The 25,478-nt window shown below is 35.6% G+C and overlaps 1 long non-coding RNA gene across 4 annotated transcripts in view; it reads right to left on the bottom strand.

The window, feature by feature from the left end:
* The window catches only part of LOC143666062 (uncharacterized), a 139,347-nt gene that overhangs the window by 9,006 nt on the left and 104,863 nt on the right, over positions 1 to 25,478 (bottom strand). For all 4 annotated transcript variants that reach the window (XR_013167352.1, XR_013167351.1, XR_013167349.1 and 1 more), the window contains one exon: positions 7,368 to 7,451. This is a non-coding gene — a long non-coding RNA (uncharacterized LOC143666062). The remainder of the gene's footprint in view (positions 1 to 7,367; positions 7,452 to 25,478) is intronic.

The following is a 25,478-nucleotide window of genomic DNA, read 5'->3' as shown; positions in this document are numbered from 1 at the left end:
TCCTGAAAGATGGTACAAGCTGAAGAACTTAAAATATTGATGCAGCTGAACTTATGAGTGCCAGGTGCACAAAAAGTTATTTGGGGAGGTATTTCTTTACACTGGTGATTGATGTTAACACTCTCCCCCAAACTGTGCATATCTGTCAGAGACCTTAGACAAATTTCCAATTCTGCCTTCAAGCCATATTCAGATAAGATGTTCCTCTTTTTTAGAAATGAAAACAGCCTCTCCCCTCTCAATTTTTTAGTCAGCCTACTGGTGTTCCTTTTTAGCATCTTACTTTTACTTACTCTACAAAAATTTAAAGTGTGTATTCTATACCTGTTACCTCCATTTCTCCTCAACAACTAGTTCCTCCTTTTCAACTTGAAATCTGCACTCTAGAGCTCCAATGCTACAATCAAATGGCTGTCTTTTAAGTCCACAAAGATCTCACTGTTGCTAAATCAGATATATTTGATATATCAGATCATCTACTCAAAGGCAGGTAACTATGACATGGATCATTTTTCCAATGGTTCCTTTTTTTTTTTTTTAGCATGGGCAGGCACCAGGAATCGAACCCAGGTCTCCAGCATGGCAGGCGAGAACTCTGCCACGAAGCCACCATTGCCCACCAATGGTTCTTTAAAGAATAATTGTAAAGCATTTTAACTAACCACTTTGCCAACTCACATGGTGTCATGACATGAAGGTGCAGCTAGCCTGTGGAAGATTCTTTCAAATTGTGTGGCTCATATATGAAGGAAGCTTGATAGAGGTCATTTCAAATTTGGAAACGACTCTAAACTTTGTTACCTATAACAAATTATGAAGCTGAAAGAAATTTTCCTATGCTATTAATAATAGAAATAAAATTTAATCAATCGTGCTTGAGGAAACACTCAATCATCTTTCAATTTTCTCCATGAAAATGTTATGAAATTGTTTGCCTTATGACAGATGATCAAAAATATATAGTCAAAAAAGTAGGAAAAAAGATGGTAGGGAAATATATTAGTAAAAATTCATTGTCATATATTAATAGAGGGCAGCCTAGTAATTAAAATGTTATTTTCTAGATTTTATTTGGTTTGTGTTAGTTCCCAGTTTTCATAAATCTGTAACTTCCTATGGCTTCTTGTTAGTAGCAACTATTTACTTTTGGTATAATTTTGTATTGTAATTTTGTATTTTTTTTTTAAGGAGGATGTTCCAAAATTGTATAAGCTTCTGGTCCCTCCAAGCCTGGGTCATGTTAATTATACAGTAGTTCTTCTATCATAGAAATGCAGATTAAAAATCAAATGCTTTTCTGGATAATAAAGCAAGTGCCAGTATTAACTTATTAGATGGCAGCATTCCTTTCTCATCCTTCACATCTTCCTGCATCGCCTACCATTTCTCTGTCTAACGGATTTAGAACTGTGCTTCATGCTGCTTCAAATAGATAATACCCATGTTTCAGTAGATTAGAGCCTAATAGAGGGAGAAGACATGAGAGCTAATAGCTGTGCAATAATTTCATAATTGCTATAAGAATTAAGAGCAAGTGCCTTAAGAGCAGAGGGGAGAGAGGAACTGATTCCCCCTTGGAAATTCAAGAAAAGTGTCATCATAAAGCTAACAAGAGGAAGTAAGCTTGGTAGAGAAGGTGAACAACAGCCCGGTGGGGAAAATACTGTTAATTTATGTACATAGAGTATGTAGTGGGTTGGATAGTATCTCATAAAAACTAATGTTCACTCATAACTTCAGAATGTAATTCTATTTGTAAATCCTTGCAGTTATAATTAAACTGTGGTCACGGTGAATGAGAGTTAAATCCAACTGCTGTACTTACAAAAGGGAAGGAAACAAAACACAGAGATACGTACACAGAGGGAAGAAGGCCTTGTGATGGTGGACACAGAGATTGGAGTGATGCAGCTACAAGCCAAGGATTTCTGGCAGCCACCACAAGCTAAGATGAGGCAAGGAAGGGTCCTCCCCCTACAGAATTCAGAGGTAGCATGGTTCTGCCTACATCTTGATTTCAGACTTCCACCCTCCAGGACTGTGAGACAATACATTTCTGTTGTTTTAAACCACCCAGTTTGTGGTACTTTGTTACGGCAGTTCTGGGAACCTAATACTGAGTATCTAAATCATTTTGAAGAGCATAGATACGTGTGCCAGCTAACAGAGAAAAGACAGACAAAAAATAGTGACTGAGCTAATGAATCATAAGCTTATATGTGCGTTTCAGTTTGCTAATGCTGCCAGGATGCAATATACAAGAAATGGGCTGGATTTTACAAAAGGGATTTATCAGGTTGCAAGTTTACAGTTCTAAGAACATAAAAATGTCTAAATTAAGGCATTAACAAGAGGATACCTTCACTCAAGAAAGGATGATCAGGGCGGGCCATGGTGGCTCAGCAGGCAAGAATGCTCGCCTGCCATGCCAGAGGACCCGGGTTCGATTCCCGGTGCCTGCCCATGTTAAAAAAAAAAAAAAGAAAAGAAAGGCTGATCACGTCCGGGGTTTCTGTATCAGCTGGGAAGGTGCATGGCTGGCATCTCCTAGTCCTTAGATCCCGGCTTGCATTGCCTTCATCTTCTGATTGCTGTGCTCTCCAGGTGTCTTCAAGCATCTGTGTCTAGGCGACTGTTCTCTGAGCTCTCTGTATCAGCTCTGAGCTGTCTGTGTCGCTTCTTTTAAGCACTCTAGTAAACTAATTAAAACCCACCTTGAATGGGTGGGGCCACATCTCCATCTAAGCAAAAGGTCCCACTCTAAGCAATAGGTCTGCCTCCACAAGACTGGATTAAAAGAGCATGGCTTTTCTGGGGTACATAACAGTTTCAAACCAGCACATTGCAGCATCCTCCAAACATACCAGACATTATAAAGCTTGAATTTTATGGGCGCAAGCTCTGATATAAGCTACTCCTGAAGATTGAATCTTCCAAACTTTATTAGCAGTGCCAACTAGAGCAATTAATTTCTTAAAGCTTCAATTTCCTTATCAGTAAGATGATCAAATTAGTACCTATTGATGTGAGTTTTTATGAAGGATTAGATTAAGCATGCATAGTGAGGCTAACATATGGGTTTTTCTGACATTAAAGATAAATATGAAATGTATATCTCTTTGTTACACTGTATTAACTCAGGGAAAGTCAGCACCTGTCAAGCCAAATGCAAATAAGCTGGAAGCAGGACACTTCTTGCAAATAGCCAGAACATTCCAAAGAATTTCAGAAATGCATTCACATTTTTTATTGCATTCTTTTAAGCACGGGCTAATTTAAACAAGCAGCCCAGCATGCCACATCAGAAATATACACACAAGGGACAAAGGTCATAAAGCAAATCCCAATGAAAATAACCCTTTTGGTAAGAAGTAAGTACTTCATTCCATATGACATAAGACATGGTTCAGAATATATCCCTGCAGAAGGCAAGGTCTCATCACTGCTAGTCTCTGTAGGAGTGTCTTCAGTCTGCTACTTCATACTCCTTAGGAAGAATCCTTTCTTAGACAATTGCACCTGAAGCAATAGCTTGATCCTTTCCAGGCTTAATAGAATCAATTGCTTGTAGTGGTAAAATGTATGTATTTTTTAAGGAGTGACAACAATCTCCTAGACTTAACTATAGAGGAGGGAAATGTGTTATATTTTAACACAACAGGCCATTAAACCTCTCACTGGGGAAAGAATTAGACTTTGGAAATACAGGGCAGATCTTCAGTTCTTAGACCCTGGTAAGCAGCAGATGATACATCTTTCTTCTCACAGTAAACCAAACTCTTGAATTTTGTGACTGGGGATTCTGAGACTGTAAATATTTGCAAATTGATTATCCTAACAAATGGGGCTATAAAATAAGAGCAATCTGTGATCTTGCTTGGACTTTTTTGTGTGGGTAGTGCCATGCTTAAGTTTATGACCTAGAATCTGAGATACATAATAAGTTCTTAGGCAGGTAAGAATTTCCCCTGAGCACAAAAATACAAGCATTTATACTAACCAAAGTGTTATCCATCAGAACTTGACTTATTGCTGGCCATCACATGAGGATGCATAAATATGGAAACCTCTGAACTTATTTATTCCTCGGCTTTTTCTAATCACAAATTTCGTTGAATGTGTTGGGCCAGAAGATCTTTTTTCATTTTTTTTTTTCAGTTTTTTTATTGTATAGGATAACATATGTACAAAGCAAAGAAAAAAGCAATAGTTTTCAAAGCACTCTTCGACAAATAGTTATAGGACAGATCCTAAAGTTTCATGGTCTACCATACAATTTTCTCATGTTTTTCCTTTTAGCTGTTCTAGAATATAGAAGGCTAGAGGGCTTAAATATATTTTTTTATTATCACAATCGACCTTTTTTCTTTCTTTTTTTGGTGAAAGGTGACATATATACAAAAAGCTATAAATTTCAAAGTACAGCACCACAATTAGCTGTAGAACATATTTCAGAGTTTGACATGGGTTACAAATCCACAATTTTAGCTTTTTTTTTTGCCACAATCACATAGTCACATTGCAAAAGCTGTATACATTCATTTTCAAGAAACTTGGCTACTGGAACACAGCTCTACAATTTCAGGCACTTCCCTCTCTAGCCTCTCTAAAACATCTTAAATCAAAAAGGAGATACCTATAAAATGAGTAAGAATAACTCCCAGGATAACCTCTCGACTCTGTTTGAAATCTCTTAGCCACTGACACTTCATTTTGTCTCATTTCTCTCTTCCCCCTTTTAGTTGAGAAGGTTTTCTCAATCCCTTGATGTTGAGTCCTAGCTCATTCTAGGATTTCTGTCCCACATTGCCAGGGAGGTTTACACCCCTGGGAGTCATGTCTCACGTAGAGGGGGGTAGGGCGGTGAGTTTGCTTGCTGCGTTAGCTGAGAGATAGGACACATCTGAGCAACAAAAGAGGTTCTCTGGGGGTGACTCTTAGGCCTAATTTTAAGTAGGCTTAGTCTATCCTTTGCGGGGAACAGTTTTATAAGATCACACCCCAAGATTGAGGGCTCGGCCTATTTATTTGGTTATCCCCACTGCTTGTGAGCATATCAGGGATTCTCCAAGTGGGAAAATTGAATTTCTCCCCTTTCTTGCCATTCTCCCAAGGGGACTTTGCAAATGCTTTTTTATTTACTGTTCACATCACTCTAGGATTTATCGGGGCATCACTCTAGGGCCAGAAGATCTTCACATTTCTGACCAATGATTTCTTATGAGACAAACAATGGAGAAGGGACAAGTCATTTTTTGGAGGACTTATATGAAATGTGGGTTATGTTTTTTAATTGGAATAAAGCACCTTTGCAGATCTCATTACATGAGACCAATAAAAAACAACAGACATTAGATGACATAGCACTGAGCAGCTCTGTAGCCACATGTAAATAAATATTTACAACTTCTGAAGACAATGTGTATTTATGAATCATTTTTAATACTGAATATAGATTTAACTGGCCATTCAAGAGCAAGGGATCATAGAATATCTTTAGGAAAATATCACACAAGTGGTAACTTCTGTGGCCTCTCAAAGGATCATCACAGGATATCATTGGGTTATACCATCACTTAAAGTAGCACGAGTTTCAGGAAGAAAATGTATTTTAGAAGGTTACCTTCGATTAAGAGGGGACTCAAAGAAAATGATGAAGCAAACAATAATTGCCATTATTCTCCATATAGCCACACATCTTCAACCTTATCTTCCCTTCCCATCTCAGTATTAAGAAAGAAGTTCTCCCTAAAATGTTTTCTTGCAAGAACTGTGAAGGGTTTCTCTTATTTACACATCTACCTTTCTCAGGTTTACACTTCACCAGTCCTGTGGGGTGGAGTGCAGTGTTTGCCTTTAATTTACACGTACCTGAAGGCCTGCTGCCATCCTCTCAGCTGATCCCCAGCACCTTGGTCAGATTTGGCTCTAACAAGGGCCCACAAAATTTTATGTTTATCATACTTCAGAAAGTTAGCTGTGATGGTACCAGCATTTAAAGGTGTGTTTCACAGCTTTTCCCAAGACCTGGCACTTAGGGTAAGTGATCGAATTTATGCACTGTGATAAACAGACAAGGCAGTCTGGGTCCAGAAGAAATGACCCTGGCAGGGGGGCAGGGGGCTTGGCCCAGAGGTTTGGCCCATACAATCCTGCACAGCTCACACCAATCACCCATCAGGGAATTGCTTCCTTAACCAGTGTGGATATTTCGAGCATTTTCTTGGGAATGTAAGCAGTTCTAAGGTCCTGGTGGCATAACTAGTCTTTATGTGATGAAACGGGGGGCTTTTGAAAGGTAGGAACTCTTGTATTGTGAATTCTATTTCACCCATTATTTAGGTAGTCTGGATGCTATGAAACTTCTTATTAACAAACCATTCATTTACAGCCTTATTTTCATCCTTTTAATTCTGTAGATGTAGTGGAAAGCACACAAGTTTTAGAGTCACAGACCTCATGGCAAATACTGATTATTCGTAATGAGAACCTCAGATCCCACACCTTCCCTGAGGCTCCATTCTCCCATAAGTGAAATGGGGACACCAATAATTCAGTAGACTGTTGTAAGGAAAAAACTGTTTGCAAAGCCACTAGCACAGAGAAATAGATGCTCATTAAATGCTAGTGCACTTCCTCTCTATAGAAGAACATCATTATTATCAGCTGTCAAATGCCCCCTATCTGCTAGCTTTCTTTGCTCCTTTTTTAAAACCTGTTTTTTCCTGCTTTCTGATGTCCTCTATCATTTTCCCCATCACAAGCCTCTTTCTTGTCTTGCTTTCTACTTCTATTTTATCTGACTCTCTCCTTACCATACTTTCTATCTTTTGTTTGTTTGTTTGTTTTTTGGCATAGGCAGGCTCCAGGATTCGAACCCGGGTCTCCAGCATGGCAGGTGAGAATTCAGCCACTGAGCCACCACTGCACCGCCCACCATGCTTTCTTAAAATTGATGCAAGGGGGAAGAAAAGCAACGTGAATGAGAATGAGGAGGTAACTTGATTGTTTAATTCAATTCTCAACTCTCCAAAGAGCAGGTAACTTGATTATTTAATTTAATTCAACTCTCAACTCTCCTAAGTTCTTTCCACAGTATTTCAAATAATTTGAAAATATGAAAGAAATAATCCTTCACTGAGAAATCACTGTGTTCAGGTACTATGCCATTTGACCTCTCGGTTTTCATCAATAGCCCTCCTTTAAATCAGTGGCTCTTGTCTTCCACAACGTGTCACCATTCCAGAGAATGCCAGCACAGTCCTGTCAGTAGGAATGGTTCATGGAAGTTTTGTTAAGGGAAAGAGGCCCACATAGTAGGTGCTCAGGTAATATTGACTTATTGGATTAATAGTTTAAATACTTACCAATGCAAGTACCTGAGGATTCAAAATTGACCTATGCTATGGATTCACAAATCAGATACAAACCCAAAAGGAATCAGGAAGAACCTAAAATAAACACAAAAGAAATGGATCAGAATTTTGCAACTTCTTCCATTATTTTTATTTTATTTTATTTCATTATAATCTACGATACAGGGAAACTACAGACTGTATTTAAACTGGACAAATAATCTCTAAGTTCTCTTAGCCTAATCATCAAAAAAAAAAAAGAATAGTGAAAAGAAGTTAACTATTCAAGCGTGGTAGAGAGAGCAAGAACTGGCATGCCAGCAAAATTTCCAAGATTGGATGATTCCTGCAAAGAATTTACAGGCTGGGATACACTTTCTGAAATGCTGACTCTAATAGTTCAGATATTATGATCTTAGTTGAAAAGAGCAGGCAACAGAACTTAGCAAGCTTGAAAACAAAAACAGCTCCATGATTTGGAAAGGAATTAACACCAATCACCTGAAACTGTCTCTGACATAAAGCAAGTGTTGAAACTGAAGAGCATGTGAGTTATTTTCATGGTTATCCCAGTAAAATCATTGTCCACAACCTCTACTGGCAGCTGCTAAAATAGATAATATTTGCTGTTGCTTTTCTCTGTAATACACTCACAGGAAAATGGGTATAGTGAGCGATGCGGGGAAAGGGTTTCTGGGGGTTCCCAGCTATACTGATGAGTTCTCAGTAAATTTGCCTTTGATGTATGAGACTCCATCAGGATATAGTGGCTAACATAACCCACAAATCAAGAAGGATAACACTGTAAAAGACTTCAATTTTATTTCCTTGCTGAGAAAAATGGGGTCAGATGGATTTATTGTCATTTTAGAAGCAAAAAGTAACCATACGTATACCCTTCATACAATTTTATTAATATCTCTATTTTACTGTATTTCTGTTCATTTAGCTCCAATATCTATAAAGTAAAAATTACTGAATCATCCAAATTATTTCATGGTAATAAGATTTCATATGATTCTGCAGAGTATTATTTTAACAAAACTACAAAGTTGGGATGGAAATAGGATCACTTAATGCACAACTACAGGGGGCCCCACTCATAGAGGTCAGCATGAATAATCTCCCCTAGAGATGGACAGCAAGGCGGCACGAGATGAAAAGAAAATATGTGAAAAGGAGAACGTAGGGAGAAAAGAAAGAGAAAGTAGTAATAGAATTATTGGAGAAATTTCCTTTCAAGCAAACTTTCCAGTATAAAATGTTTGATCAGGGCATGCTATGAAACATCAAAAAAAAAAAAAAAGGAAATGATTAGCCCTGATTTGAAAAGCAAAGTCCAGAGAGAGAGGGAGAAAATGGGAGAAAGAAAGGGAAGTAGTAGCAAGAATGAAGGTCAGATATCCCAGCTGTCTAAGGTCACTTTGACCCTCAATAATTTAGAAGAGTAATAAAAGCTCTTATTATCCCGTAACACTCTCCACCAGGGATCCAACCGGAGACAAAACCTTAACCATACGTCACTCGGTAGAATTATCACTGAAATGGACAGAAACCAAAAGGAGAAGAAAGAAAGGAGTATTGGTAAAAGCAAGGAAGAAAGGATCCAACCAAAAGTATTTTGAATAGTTTTAGGTTGTTGTAAAATGTAGAAACAGTAAGAAACTCAAGATAAGGGTGGGGGAAGACAAAAGTGGACAAGTTTTCTCTTGGAAGAAGAGGAAGGGACTCCATTCTTCACACAGCCCAACCTAGCATGCATTTCTACACCAAAAGAAAAGCTTTTGCCTAACCTGCCTCATTCATCATTCAATAGCAACACTACTAAAAAAAGTCACTATCATCCTATCCTATCCTATCACATAACCTATTATTATATCCATTTTTACAGGTGAGGAAACTAATTCTCAGAAAGTTAAAGTCACATATTTAAGAATTTTGTTGAGTGTTTGGACAAGATTCTGTATCTACGCACACAAATTCTTATAAATTAAAACTAACCTCCACCCTGCCTGATTCGGGTTAATGGAATTCTGTACTCTCCGACCCTCATTGCAACATTAGCATGCAAGCTTTTACAGGATGACGCATTCTCTCCTATGTTTCTTAGACCATCATTCTAGTTATTATATTGCAACACCCCCATTTTGGCTTCCTAGGCTGCTTAAAGCAGATACCAGTTGAAATTTAGTAGCTTGAGGCTGTGAAAAATGTCTAAATCAAGGCATCATCAAATGATACTTTCTTCCAGAAGCCTGGTTACCGGTCATCTCCACAAAGCTCTTCTGCCACATGGCAAGGTACAGGGCAGCATTTGCTGGTCTCTTCCTTCTCTTCTATATTTCAATGCTTTCAGCTTCTTGCTTCCCTGATGCAATCTCTCTCTCTCTCTCTCTCTCTCTCTCTCTCTCTTTGTCTTTCTCTTCTCTCTCTCTCTCCATCACATTTTTAAAGGACTCCAGTAAAAGGATTAAATCCCATCCTGAATGAGGTGGGCCACACCTTAACTGAAATAGCCCCATCAAGAGGTCGTACTTAAAATGGGTTCATACCCTCAGGAATGGATTAGATTTAAAAACATGGTTTTGTGACATTTAAGTACATGAACTCCATACTGCTTCAACCCCCCCGCCCCACCTTATCAATGATTCAGATAATTACCCAACAAACTATACATTTTTTAAATAAAACTTTTCTAATATCCCCAATAACAATACAACTTTAAGGTGAATAATAAGAATTAATAATGCAGTTGACTTTGGTATGCCATCATTTGAATGGTGTAGTTAAATTTCTGTTCTTAGGTGGCTCAAAGAAATTTTTCCTTTTGTGTACAATACCTGCAACGTATAAATTGGTCTCTAAGTGGATTTCAGTTTCTGTATGGTGGTATCATTCAGCTACTAGATAGTAATATATGAAATTCTCTAAGTATATCACCGTCTAACAAATAAAGCATACGCAAAGTAATGCAGCATGTTACCATACTTATATAAATACAACTTACAACAATAACCGCTAAAGCCATGAGTATGATTTATTAGAATTATAAGAATAGATTAAATGTTTAGAATGCCGCAGCTTGCTAGAATTACCAGACAATGGAAGTATCTGAGAAAATCAGATGCTTTAAATTTTTAAATACTGTTTGAAATGATTAAGGGAATTTAATTTGCAAGTAAGTTTTTCTGGGAACATTGACTCATGCAATGTTTTCTGGGAACATTGACTCATGCAAAGAAGTCATTGCAGGTGGAGAAGATGGTCCATGAAACTCTTGTATATAACTTCAGTGGTTCTTTAATAAATTTTCAGTTAACTCATGTAATTAACAGATTCATTTTTTTCTGCCTTCCAAGGCAATTATATTCACTTCTTCATCCCAGAGTTACATATTTACTTCCTGTGCTGGTTGGATTCATGTGTCAACTTGGCCAGGTGATGGTGTCCAGTTGTTTGATTAAGTAAACCCTGGCCTAATTGTTACTGAGGACATTTCATGAACTTAAATCATCAGTAAGTTGATTGCATCTATGGCCCATTACATTCACAATCAACTGAAGAGATTGTTTTCAACAGGGAGAGATGTCCCATCCTATCAGCTGAAGGCTTCAAAAGTAGAAGTGATGATTTCAGCAGTCAGAAGAGAGAATTTCCTTCTCTACTTTAGCCAGCCTGCTTCTCCTGGGGAATTCATCGAGCACCTTCATCTGAGTTGCCAGCTTGTAGCCGGCTGAGTGGAATTTGGAATTGTGCATCCCCACAGTGATATGAGATAATTCTTACAAAAGTCTCATAATATTTACAGATATCTTCTGTCAGTTCTGTTTCCCTAGAGAACCCTGACTCATACACTCATCCAGCTAAGAGAAACAGAATGTCCATGTCAGTCTGTGGCCACCAAGGCTATAAATTCAGTTCATCAATAGAGATTCTGAACTCTATGTCCAGGATGATTCTTCAAAGGCCCCAGTTAATTTATCTAAGCCCATTTTTATACTAAAAGGATTGTAATAATTCAATCTCTTTCACAACTTTGAATTCACACTTGAATTGCATATCAGTCTGTTTAGGACCAAATTGTTCACAATGGTACATGGGTTCTTAGAACATACATTTTAGATGTGGCAATTCAAGTCCAATTTTAGCGAGTCTTATTTTGTCCTCATATGAATTTTTTTCAATTCATTTTGTCCTCTTTTCAAAGATACCAGTGTCTCTCCTATGTCATACACAGTATTTTTTATCGACTTTAATACATTGTTCTATGTTTTGTCATCTAAACTATATATTTGTATTTAAAACTTCAGTATCTTCAGTTTTTCAAACAACTGTGTCTTATGCATGAGTATTTAAAAATAATACCTACTAGAGGTTTTTTTCTCTTTTACTAAACCCCATTATTTTTTTAATTCAGAAAATTTGAGTGTTAAAGCCCAACTTTTAAATATCTTCAGATAAATATCATTATTTCATTTAGTATAAAAATATAAAATAATGTAACCCAATTAGTGTTAATCAAATATACTATGTAAAATTATTAAAATTAAAAATTGTTAGAGAAATTGATAAAATGTAACAATTTAAAACTTTAATCCAAAAATTTTAAGTGTAATGAGGTCCAAATATTTTGTGAGGATTACAAAATCATACATTCATAAAAGTAATAGTATATTTGTATTAAAAGATACTTTGAGTGTAATTACAAACACACTATAAAGTACCCTCTATTATCAACTCAGAATTTTTTTAATAAGACAAGAAGAGAAAAATAAGAAAATTACAGCCACAGAAAATTTTACCTATTTTAGTTCTAGTAGAAAAACTAGAATCTTTTCTTGGATTAGACTACAACATTCTTGAGCCTTAATTGTACATTCCGTTGAAAATACTTAATCATCACTAAGCAAACACACATTCCTTTCAAATATTTATGGTTCACAAACATACACACGTATATGCATGCATACACACTTAATTTACCAATAATTGTGCATACGATAAAGATATCTCAAACTGAAAATTCTGAACTTCTTATGTTTACTAAGAGCATTTTTAAATTTAAATTTTCAATTAAAACATTTAATAAATGAGTGCCAAAATTTGAGATAATAAATCCCACAAAAAAAAAGTTATCAGCCGTTTTGCTTTGCTCAAAACCTTGAGCTCCAGGCAGTCAAAACTGATAGACTTTTTAAAAATTTACATTTCAACCTTGAGCAATTGAACATTTTGTCTTATTTACTTCCTTGTTAACTGGCTTTTTTAATTATCAGATTACTGTGAAAAAAAATTTGTTTGAAGTTTAGTTTACTGGCTAGATATAATCTTGAGATAAAAAAACATTTTACCTTTCTATATTATCATACCAACACACTCAGAAACATTTTATATGTTGATTCTTTCCCAAACAATCAGATTTTCTAACAACCTAGTATATACATTTAAACCTTTTTACTTATCTATTTAGAAGGTCTCAAGCACAGATGACATTTGACACTCTGATCCCTCTGAATACACAATTGTTGATTTTCTAATGTTCTTGATCAAATCATAGAGCTGAAATATAGAGTCTGTCACATGCTTTTGTCAGAAGATACTTATTTTAAAAAAATAAGCACAGCTCACAGTTCAAAGTCATGATATATTCAGACCTGCATCGTGGCAGGATTGTGAAGATGTTTACCAATCCCATTTTTTTTTCCTCCAAATAAAAGAAAACTAAAACTCCCGTCTTTCCCGAAGTTAAGCACAAGTGACTGGGTTTTGGCCAGTGACTTGTGGAGGGAAGCAATATACCACTTTGTGCCTATTTCATAAAATCCAATGCATGAAAATCCCCTTCAGGGAATGGTGAGAACAGTGGAAGATTCAACTTCCCCAAGTTGAATTCTTGATATTCTCACAAGCAGTGCGGACAACCAAAGTTATAGGCTGAGCCCCAGTCTTGGGGTTTCTCCATATGAAACTTAACCCCACAAAGGATAGGTCAGGCCTACTTAAAATTAGGCCTAAGAGTCACCCCCAAGAGAGCCTCTTTTGTTGCTCAGATGTGGCCTCTCTCTCTCTAGCCAACACAACAAGCAAACTCACCACCCTCCCCCTGTCTACATGGGACATGACTCCCAGGGGCATGGACCTTCCTGGCAACGTGGGACAGAAATCCTAGAATAAGCTGAGACTCAGCATAAAGGGATTGAGAAAAAACCAAGAATGAGCTGAGACTCAGCATCAAGGGATTGAGAAAACCTTCTTGACCAAAAGGGGGAAGAGCTAAATGAGACAAAGTGTCAATAGCTGAGAGATTCCGAACAGAGTCAAGAGGTCATCCTGGAGGTTATTCTTACGCATTAAGTAGATATCAACTTGTTATCCAAGATGTAATGGAGAGGCTGGAGGGAACTGCCTGAAAATGTAGAGCTGTGTTCCAGTAGCCATGTTTCTTGAAGATGACTGTATAATGATATAGCTTTCACAATGTGACTGTGTGATTGTGAAAACCTTGTGTCTGATGCTCTTTTTATCTACCTTGTCAACAGACGAGTAGAATATATGGAATAAAAATAAATAATAGGGGGAACAAATGTTAAAATAAATTTAGTTTGAAATGCTAGTGATCAATGAAAGGGGGGGTAAGGGGCACGGTATGTATAATTTTTTTTCTGTTTTCATTTGATTTCTTTTTCTGAATAGACACAAATGTTCCAAGAAATGATCATGATGATGGATATGCAACTATGTGATGATATTGTGAATTACTGATTATATAGAGAGAATGGAATGATCAAAATAAGAATGTTTGTGCTTGGTGTTTTTTGGTATTTAAAAAATAAAATAAAATAAATTAATAAAAGAAAAATCCAATGCATGATCATCCATGGAGGCAACCACAGTGGCCATGTTTTGAAGTGAACAGCTTCACAAGTAAAGGAGAGCAACTCAACTAAATTAAATAGAGATTGAGAAAGAAATTAACCTTTATTTATTAAACCACTGAGATTCCAGGGTTTGTTTACTATTGCTCCATAACTTAGTGCAAGCTGACTAATAGAGAAAAGAGTACTAGCAGTGGGACACTGCCTTCATAAAACTTTAAAGATGTGGTGTGGCATTAGGCAGCAAAGAAAGCTGTTATCACAGACTGGAAATATGGAGATCCAAGTGATGCAGTGGGAAAACATTGTAAAACTGATGTCAATGATAACTTGTGGTTTGGTTTGCCATAGTCTGTATGGCCTACCAAACCACAAGCTCTAGAGGAAGAGGGTGGGGGAAAAAAGTCATACCATTAGTATGTACTGACTATACAGGCTGTGTTTGGCGAGGCATTATGTAAAAGAGTCAAGCTGAGAAAAGAGTTGGCCAGTTTGATATACAGTTTGGTATACTCTAAGATACAATTTATATCAGGAGTCATATTTCTTTGAAATTTAAGTATTCTCAAATTTCTAAAAAGTCGTTATATCTTTAACATTGAGCAGACAAAGCTGACACTGTCAATTCTAAAGCCAACAGTGAAATGTCACCAGCTGTCATAAGTGGAAAGGGCAGGGGCTGTTGGTGAGAAGAGAAAAAGACATGAATGCAGCTTTTACCTCAAGCTTTCAGAAAATCCTTCCCATGTGAGTAGGTTAGAGACTGGCTTATGCTCTAGCCAACAATGCAGTATTTATTTTTCCTTTAAAAACAACATGGCCTCTTCAAATATCAAAGAAATGCTTTTGAAAGTCTAGTGATTTTTCATAACATCTAGAAGAAAAATTTAAAAACACTATTGTATTTGAACTTTCTTCCTAAAGCATAGAGTATATAAATCTAAACACAATATCCAAACTCCCTTGACAGACCAACTATAGAACTGGGTGGAGCAGCACGGAGAACACGCTCTGGTATTCATTTCAGAGAACTGAACTTAATTTTCTACTTTGGGAGGCCATGCATGAGAGTCATTGTTTAACATCATTCCACTTAGGCCTCAAAAATCTCCATAAAAGAAACCTTATGGGGAATTTATGTGCCTCGCATTATGCCAAAGTTCTGAAAAGAATGAGCTTGGAATTGGTGGCCAGGAGTGTTCCCTTCTTGTCCAGGGGATAGCTTTGGTCACCATCTGGACCACATGAAAAGCATTGAGAACCTGGTCAGAGGCAGAACCAACCAAATTATATAGGTGCCATCTGGCAATACTGGAAACTGGAAGGAAGATGGAAATTTCCATGGGCCAGTCCTCAAGAGAGTACCCAGCCAGAGGAAAACAAGTTAACAGGGTAGAAGGCCAAGTGAATTAAGAATCAGGAAAAACAGGCTTTGAAAGAGATTCTTCCACTGGCCAGATATGTTACTTTTGAGGCAAGTCACGCCTCAGTTTTGAACTTTAGTTTCCTGTTATGTAAAAAGAGGGGGGCAGGTGCACGGGTGGTTCAGTGGTAGGATGCTTGCCTTCCATGCGGGAGACCCGGGTTCAATTCCCAGACCATGTACCCCTCAAAAAAAAAGAATAAAAGAAAAAGAGGGTGTTTAGCTAATTATGGCCTTCCAATTCAAATATGTACAAGGACACAGAAGGTTAGTATAATGCACAGTCCCAGGTAGTCTACTCGCTACTCAATTCCGGTGATTAAAGGTATATAGGAAAACAGGCTGTGTAAGCAAGATTCTAAAATATTCTAGGCAAGTTAGAAATTAGGGACTTTTATGTAAGATCTTCTCATTTCTGAATGTCCACAACTAATTCACTTTGTAAGCACCCCTTTGTCCTTAAGTGAACAGTATCTTCTGCTGTGGCGCAGCCTGGAGACTGTATTTATCCTCTAGGCAGTCAGATAACTATTTTGAACTCAATAATCTCTAACGCCCCTTCCATCTTTGAAGATAAATTTATATTAATTGCCTGATAAATGACATTTTGCTTGCTCTATCCATAATCCGATTTTCTTTCTGTGCTCTGATTTTCATAACGTTTGTGAATGGACTTCCAGACACTTTCCTAGGGCCCTGAAGATTTGTCCTCTGCCCCCATTCCACAGAAACTGCATTCCTGATATTATCACTGATCTAACCACAAACACTTCAGCCAATTTCCTTGCCTTCATTTTTTATAATTTGTGGTGACACAAACTGTTATCAACACCTCTTCTCCAAAGCCATTCTCTTCTGTTTTTTCATATGTTTCTAATCACCCTGTCCCAGATTCCTTTGCTGCCTCCTCTTTTACCTCCACTTCCTAAACTTGGGTGTTCCCAAGACTCAGTCCCCAGCCGCCTATTATTTTCTTTAAGTTTTCATCCTGAGATGTCCATCTATAACTGCAACTTTAAAAGTCTCATTCACACATACACAAATAAACATCTCCTGTTCTCTATTGCCTGAGTACCAATTCTCCATTTCCAATAGTCATTTGAACATTTCTACTTGAACTATGTTTCTCATTCCTTAAGTTTGACATACCCCAAATTTATTCTTTTCTCCAAAACTCCTTCTCCATTACGTTCTTTTGGTCCTAAATATCACCCACCATTTCCACCATCATTCCTTCAGTTACCAGGAGTTAAAAATCATAGTTATGTTCTCACCTCATGCACTTTCACATTTGAATGGTTATTGTAAACATTCTCTCTTCCTTTCTTTTAAAGCACCCACCCTTAACACTTCAGGATTAGATACACCAGTTGTAACTTCTTACTTCCGTATGCCAATCTCTGCAAGGCACTATCACCATGTTATCACTTGCATCAGGTTATATCCTTATTCTCACTGCCCTGTGGGATAAATACTTACTTCTTTCATCTGGCAATCAAAGCTCACCAACCTTTGGCCCTTGGCCAACATCTTCACCCATTCTTTCCACAGGAAGACCCTCTCCTCTGGCTAAACCAGTCTAATCATCATTTCCCAAAGAATATATTTTGTTGATGCGGAGAATGTCCTCCCCATAACTCCTACCTGAAATCCTACCCAACCTTCAATGCCTACGCTCAACTTCCATCTTCTTCAAGAATCTTTCGAAATTACTCTAGGGCAAAGTGTTTTCTTTCTTATCAGAACTCAAGGAAGTCTTTTACAGTACAGCTTATGTGGTGAAAATATTTTATTAAATTAATATATTATAACATGGTATCTCTCTTACTGTTGGCTTTTATTTCCATTTTGTTAATCTGGATTTTTTGCTTACTTTGAATTTTTCCCTCAAGGGTTCTTAAGACATGTGTTTACTAACAGAATTTGATATGCTTTTTAAAAAAATGAAACAAATATAAAATAGAATTTTAAAACATTTAAACTTTAAAAAATTTTAAGTATTGTCTACCAGAGCACTGAGATGACTTATTAATACAGTTGATCATTTATAAAGTTACATTTTATCTTACATACATAATAATACAAATAAATAATGAAATGCTAATGAAATTCATGAACGTATTAATATAATAATATTGTTGATACATTTTAAAAGTGATGTGACAAGATAGCAGTTGCCCTTAATATAGACTTTGAATAGAACATTACATCTTTATTTGATAGAAAAACTCCAATTCAAACTTCAAGAACCTTCTGAAATATCACCTTTCTGCTAACTCTTCCCCAGTTCCCCAGGTGAAGTCTGTGTTCCTTCCCTCTGAATGGTATGGACAAAAGATGGTTCTTCAACTATTCTTCTAAGTGTATGAACTTCAGAGACTTTGCCTAGTCATCTTTTGTTCCCAAAAATCTAAAGCTATTTTTGACTGACAGTCTTCATATGTGCAAGCAATTCGAGAAACAGGTTTTCAATTTTTTCATTGTTTTTATTATAAAACAAAATACAGAAATTACATAAAGCATAAATGTACAATTAACATAGTATTGTAAAGAGAACATCCACTTAAACACATCTAGATCCAGTGATAAAATATTTTCAGGGCCCCAGAAGCCCCCCCGACATGCTCAACCCAATCAACTCCCTCTCCAACCCAACTCCAGGAAGTAATCTTGGCTTTTATGGTAATCATGTCCTTTGATTTTTATTTTAAATTTAACCATATGCATTTTAGTCAATATAATTATTTTTGTCAATTCTGCATAGATGGAACCATGGAATATCTAAATATTCATTTGTTTCTGACTTCTTTCACCTTAGTTTTTATGGTGAATACATATAATTCTGTGTAGCTATAGTCTATTCATTTTTTGTTTCCATATAATATTTTATTGTAGACTAGGTAACAATTTGCTCATCCATTCTACTGGCTCTGGACATTTGAGTGTTTCAATGGTGGTCAGTTGGAATTATTGATCTGAACACTCTTGAATATACTGCCCGGTGCTCTGAGTATTTGTTCTGTAGGGTACATACCTACAAGTAGAATTGCTACTTTATAAATCATATACAATTTCAACTTTACTAGAAAATAGCAAACTGCTTTCTAAAGTCCCACCGGCAGTTATGGCATTACATTTCTCCACGTTCTCAAAATTGTATTACTATTGTCAGTCTTTATGATTTTAGCAATCTGATGGCTGTGGTTGTAATTTGCAATGTTTGGTAAGTAATGAGGTTCAACACATTCCATTTGTTTGTTAACCTTTGGATTTTTCATTGTGTCATGTATATTTAATACTAAGAATTTTGATTTTAATGTAGACATATTTATCAATCCGGTTGTTTGACTTTTTGTCATTGATCTGTAGGAGCTCATTATTTATCACAAAATAACCTTATTGTCTCTTATATTGTTACAAGCATCTAATCTATTTTATATTTATATTTTTATTCTCTTTATGGCATATTTTGATAGAAGATCTCAATTTTAATGTAATCATCTCTATCAATCTGATTTTCGTGGTTTTAATCCTCTGTTTAATAAATCTTTCTTTTCCTAGATTTCATAAAGAAATGTCATATGTTAGGTTCTAAAGCTTTATTATTTTGTCTTTCACATTTAGGTCTAAAATTCACCTGGATTAGTTTTGTGTATAGTACAAAATAGAGATCCAATTGATTTATTTTTTCTTGTAGATGTGCAATTTTTCATAGCATTATTGATCTCTGTCTTCTACTTATTATTATATAGTGTCAGCATTTTCACACATCAAAGATTTTTATGCATGATAGTTGATTTTCAATTCATTTGCCTATTTATCAAGTCTTGTGCCAATTTCACATTGACTCAGTTAATATAGCTTTGTAATAACTTTTAATATTCGGTACAGAGTCTTCCTAACTTTTTTTTTTTTTAAGAGTTTCTTGGCTATTCTAGCCCCTTTGCATGTCCATATAAATTTTAGTGTCAGCTTATCAAGTACTCATCTCTAACAAAGCAAAGCAGAACAAAATGAAACACGATTGGAATTTTCATTTTAATGTAGATGTATTTATCAATCAAAACTACCTTTGGATTTTTTCATTGTGTCATGTAAGAATTTTCAAAATTACAATGACTGCCAGCACCAATTACATACAACATTATTGTTTATAGCCTTACCCAGTGAAGTTTAGCAAGAAAAAGAAATTAAACTGAAAATAATTGGAAAAATTGGAAATAAAGAAATCAAATGGTAATATTGAGATTATTTAATTTTCTATGTATAATATTTAAAAAGAGCACAGAAAAATCATTAGCAATTTAAGAAAATTTAACAAGAAAGGTGGATTCAAAACCAATATAACGCTCCATTGAAATTTTTTTTTTTTTATGCTGTATGGTAGGGGTCACATTTCATTCGTTTTCCATGTGAGTATACCTTTATTGTCGCACCATTTGTTGAATGTTTTTTGGTTTTTTTTTTTGCTTTTGTTTGGTTTTTCGTTTGTTTCTTTGCTTGTTTGCTTTTGGGAAGTGCATGGGCCAGGAATTGAACCTGCATCTCCTGCATGGCAGATGGGAATTCTACCACTGAACTGCCCTCGCACCCCCTCCATTGTATTTTGATTTACTAACCACAAACATTGGAAAATGAAGTTAAAATATACCATTAATGAGAATGCAAAAATATCAATTATATTTGAATAAAACTAACCAAATGTGTGCAATGTCTCTATGAGAAATATATAGGATTTTTCTGAGAAAAAAATTTAAAAGCCCTAAATAAATGTGAAAGCAAACTATGTTGTTGGATTAAAAGATTAAATATCATGAAGATGTTAATTCTCTCCAAATCTAAGACTCAAAGAAACACCAATCAAAATCTCTGCCTTTTACAAACTATTCTGTGTTTTTCACTTTGTGTCTGACTAGGCCTCTTTCTGTGTGCTTTGGTTTTAATTACTCTTTTTTTTTCTAGCTTCTGAAGATGAAAATTTAGAATATTTATACAAAACCTTCCTGTTTTTAACAAAAGAATGTGAAGCTATAGAGTTCCCTTCAGTCACCCCTTGGGTACATTCCCACTTTTTGATGATGTGCTACATATTCATTTCATTCCAAATATTGTATCATTTTTCCTGTGACCTTCTCTTTCGTTAATGGGTTATTTAGATACTGTTCAGTTATTGATTTCTAGTTTAATTCCTGAGTCATCAGAGAACACATTGTATAAGATTTCAATTCTCTAAAATGGGTTGAAGTTTATTTTATGTCTCAGAATATGATCTATTTGATAAATGCACTGTGTGTTCTTGAAGGCATTTGGCTGTTGGTGGGTGGAGTGTCCTAAAAATATCCATTAGGTCAAATTGGCTGATAGTATTCTCATCTTTCACATTCGTAGTTATGTTCTCTTAGGTTGTTTCATTAATTATTAAGAAGAGTGTTGAAATCTCCAACTATAATTATAGATTTGTCTGTTTCTGTCAGCTTTTGCTTCATGGATTTTGAATAGTCCCTGTGCTTCATGTATACATTTAAAATTGCTATGACTTTTTCATGAATTGACATGTTCATCAATATTCAATGCTCCTCCTGATCCCTGATAATATATTCATTGGGTAAAGTCTATTTTTTTCTGATATTAGTAAGTTTACTTCTGTTTTTTTTTTTAATTTTTTAATTTATTTTTTATTTTTTTATTTATTAAACAACATACAAACAGACGTTCTTACCATATGGTCATTCCATTCTGCATGTATAATAAGTAATTCACAATATCATCACATAGTTGTATATTCATCATCATGATGATTTCTTAGAACATTTTTACCAATTCAGAAAAAGAAATAAAAACAGAAAAAATGCATGCATACCATACCCCTCACCCCTCCCTTTCATCGATCACTAGCATTTCAATCTACTAAATTTATTTTAACATTTGTTCCCCCTATTATTTATTTATTTCTAATCCATGTGTTTTACTTGTCTGTCAATAAGGTAGATAAAAGGACCATCAGACACAAGGTTTTCACAACCACACAGTCACATTGCAAAAGCTATATCATTATTCAATCATCTTCAAGAAACATGGCTACTGGAACATAGCTCTACATTTTCAGGCAGTTCTCTCCAGCCTCTCCATTACACCTTAACTAAAAAGGTGCTATCTATTTAATGCATATGAATAACCTCCAGGATAACTTCTCAATTCTGTTTGGAATCTCTCAGCCATTGACACTATTTTTTCTCATTTCACTCTTCCCCCTTTTGGTTGAGAAGATTTTCTCAGTCCCTTGATGCTGAGTCCCAGCTCATTCTAGGATTTCTGTCCCATGTTGCCAGGAAGGTCCACACCTCTGGAAGTCATGTCCCACTTAGAGAGGGGGAGGGCAGTGAATTTGCTTGTCATGTTGGTTGAGAGAGAGAGAGGCCACATCTGAGCAACAAAAGAGGTTCTCTAGGGGTGACTCTTAGGCCTAATTTTAAGTAGGCTTAGCCTATCCTTTGTGGGGTTAAGTTTCATATGAACAAACCCCAAGACTGGGGGCTTAGCCTATTGCTTTGTTGTCCCCACTGCTTGTGAGAATATCAAGAATTCTCCATTTGGGAAAGTTGAATTTCCCCCCTTTCTCACCGTTCCCCCAAGGGGACTTTGCAAATACTTTCTTATTTACTGTTCAAATCACTCTGGGATTTATTGGGGCATCACTTTGGACAAACCTACAAAATCTCATGCCCTACTCAAGGTTCCATGTGCTTATGGTGTTCAATTAAGCTGTCCACATAAGCTATATTAGGAAATGCACTAGTCAAAATATAAATTTTGTACCAAATAAACATTTTTTGCTTTAGTCTCACACGTAAGTTAAAGTTTTACCATCTATTTTTAACACCCTGCAGTATTGACATTCCTTGTTGTTCCTCATGCAAAAACATTTTTTACTTTGTGTATTTAGTCACTATCATTATACACCCTAGGCATTCCTATATTATACCATCAACATATAGTTACATTGTTATCCAATCTGACTATCTCTGCCTACTAATTGGTGTATTTAGACAACTTTAAGACAATTATTGATATAGTGAGAGTTGAGTCTATCCCCTTTTATAGTTGTTTTCTATTTTTCAACTGTTCTTTGTTCCTTCTTTCCCTTTTCTGCATTCACTGGAATTAATTGTTATTTTTTATTATTTAATTTTATCTTCACAATAGTCTTATTAATAATATACCTTTTTTAAACAATTTTACTGGCTCCCCTGAAGTTGACAATGCTCATCTTTAACTTATTCAGTTTATTGCTCTATTTTAAAATAATATTGTAATATGTCACATATCATGTAAGAACTTTACAATAGTATGCCTCAATTGCTCCCTTGTGCTATTGTGGTCTTACAATGTATTATTGCATATGTTATAAATTGTGCAACACATTTTTATTGTTTTTAGTTTAAATAGTCAATTATCTCAGCGTGATTACAAATAAAAATAAGTTTTAAAATGTATTTTATATTACCATTATTTTTCTGGCAGTCTTCTTCTTTTTTTTATGGTAAATCCAAATTTTTATTTGGTATTATACTTCTACTTAAAGAGTTTCCTTTAATATATCTCATAGGCAGGACTACTGGCAATTAATTCTCTTAGTTTTTGTTTGAAAAAGTCTAAATTTCTCTTTATTTGGCATAATTAGAAAGATAAAAGTTCCCAGCTTTGCTGATGAAGAGATTCCAGATATACTGAATCCTTTAATTTTGTCACTCTTTTTAAATTTTAATCACCTAGTATTAAAAGATAAATTTTTCAAATGAACTTAAACATGCGCTACTTTTACTTATGTTTTTCCCTTCAAGACAATACCTACTTGAAAGTTCCCAGAAACAAAGAGCCTTAATAAAATGTCACCAATAGAATCCAAAATGAAAGTTTCACTAAAATCTCTATCAGGTGTAGTTTTCATGCTCGCTCTGCACCAAAAGCAGGGATCTAGGAGCTCCTCTTACCATGACTTTCAGTCAAACAAATGAGTACTGTTATGTCATCTGCTTCCACAGAACATAGAAGAGAGTCAACAGATGTGAACTGGAGAGTGTTGCTCATGCCACCATATTTGTAAAACTAGTGGGGTAAGCTGAAATTACAGGGTGGGATGATAATGAGACCAATCTAATATTCATTCATCCAATGATTACTGAACATTACTCTATGCCAGGTGCTGTTTTAGGTGTCACATCAGTGAAGGAAACCATGATACTAGGTCCCATGATGTGTACATTCTATCACAAAAAAATCTCCCCACAAGGACCATAATCAAATACAAAGTGAAAGCGGTCTAATAATAATAATAATAATATTAGGTAGCATATATTAGGTGCTACTTATGCACTGATTACTCTTCTTCTGAGAGCCCTATATGTATCAACAATGAGGTAGGTGCAATTACTATCCCTAGTGCACCATAGAAAATGTTTAAAAATAGAATTTAGCCCTGTAGTAGTATCAGCTTAGCACTAAAACTCAGTCATGATGATCAGCAAATGAGCACCAAAGAAATTAAGAGGTGAGAGACCTTAGTTGTAAAAAATAGAATAGAATACCCCATGTTTTGTATTTAGCTCACTCAGTTCTGGTCAACAGTATGTGGATTAGCCTCTGATTCCGTTGTAACAATAAAAAAATAACTCAACTGTGGCAACTAGAAATGGAAGTCAAGAAATTCTTAGGGCAGTATGAGACATCATGAACCATTAAAGGAGAAGAAAAGTGTAACTCATAAACTGAACATAGGTAGTTCTGAAATAACAAGGTCATATGATATTATACCATGAGAAAAGATTATTACACAAGAGAAACCTCTTGAATAAATAATATATTTGCATGTCTGACAAAATTCAACAAAAAATAATTTCAGCTGAATTCAGAAGGATGATGTGGACTTTTTGAGTCTTTTCCAAGGGTTCCAGCCTATGACTTTGCAAACCATCTGGAGTTCATGGCAGAATATTTAGTTCACACACTACAGAATAGCAGGCTCTTGATAAATGTTGGTTGAACTGACCCGAATCCTCAATTTAAAAATGACTCTATGCATCTCACAAGTCCAAAGAGAACAATAGAGCAAGCAAAAATTTTTCTGCTGTCTGCTCCCTGATACCAGGAATATAAGTGCAGACAACTTTGAGGAAAACAAATCATTTTTGAGTTTCAAAATTTGTGTATCCTCAACTTGGTAAAGGAGATAAATTGTGTTCTTCATGAACAGTTAACTCTACGCCAGATATCAAAGGATTTGGCTCATTTGGTCTCAAAGTTTTACACACTACACATATACTAAACTAATTTGGATTATATGGCTTTGTCCCAAATCTCAAAATAAACTGAAGACTTCCTTCCATTGAGATAGGTCTAAACCAAAAGAAAATTTTAAATACCAAAACTTTGGAATTTTAAGCACATATTTTTAATCCAAAAGAACAGATACCCCTAAACCTAGAGCTTATCATATAATTTAGGACAGTAATCAGCCCTCAACAGCAGCACATTCTTCAACCCCAATTATGAATCTACTAATTTTTTTTCTTTTTTGATCTGCCAAGCTTCCCATGCTTTGAAGACTGTCCAAGTAATAATCCAAGGATAAATTTCATGGTTTGTTTCCAATGAAATAAAATCTATCCATTCTTTTTTACAAGTTTAGCTTATATTTGGTTTTACAGAATTTTACATATACATAAATGTTAATTGATCTAGTTGATCAATAACCCATACTGACACAGATCACATTAGTATTGCTAGGGCCTCTCCCAACTGGTGCTCATATTAATAGACAAAAAAAAA

This window comes from Tamandua tetradactyla, chromosome 22 (genome assembly GCF_023851605.1).
Source record: "Tamandua tetradactyla isolate mTamTet1 chromosome 22, mTamTet1.pri, whole genome shotgun sequence".
Taxonomy (NCBI): Eukaryota; Metazoa; Chordata; class Mammalia; order Pilosa; family Myrmecophagidae; genus Tamandua; species Tamandua tetradactyla.
The sequence above is the reverse complement of the archived record's forward strand: the minus strand, read 5'-3'. Positions and strand labels throughout refer to the sequence as shown.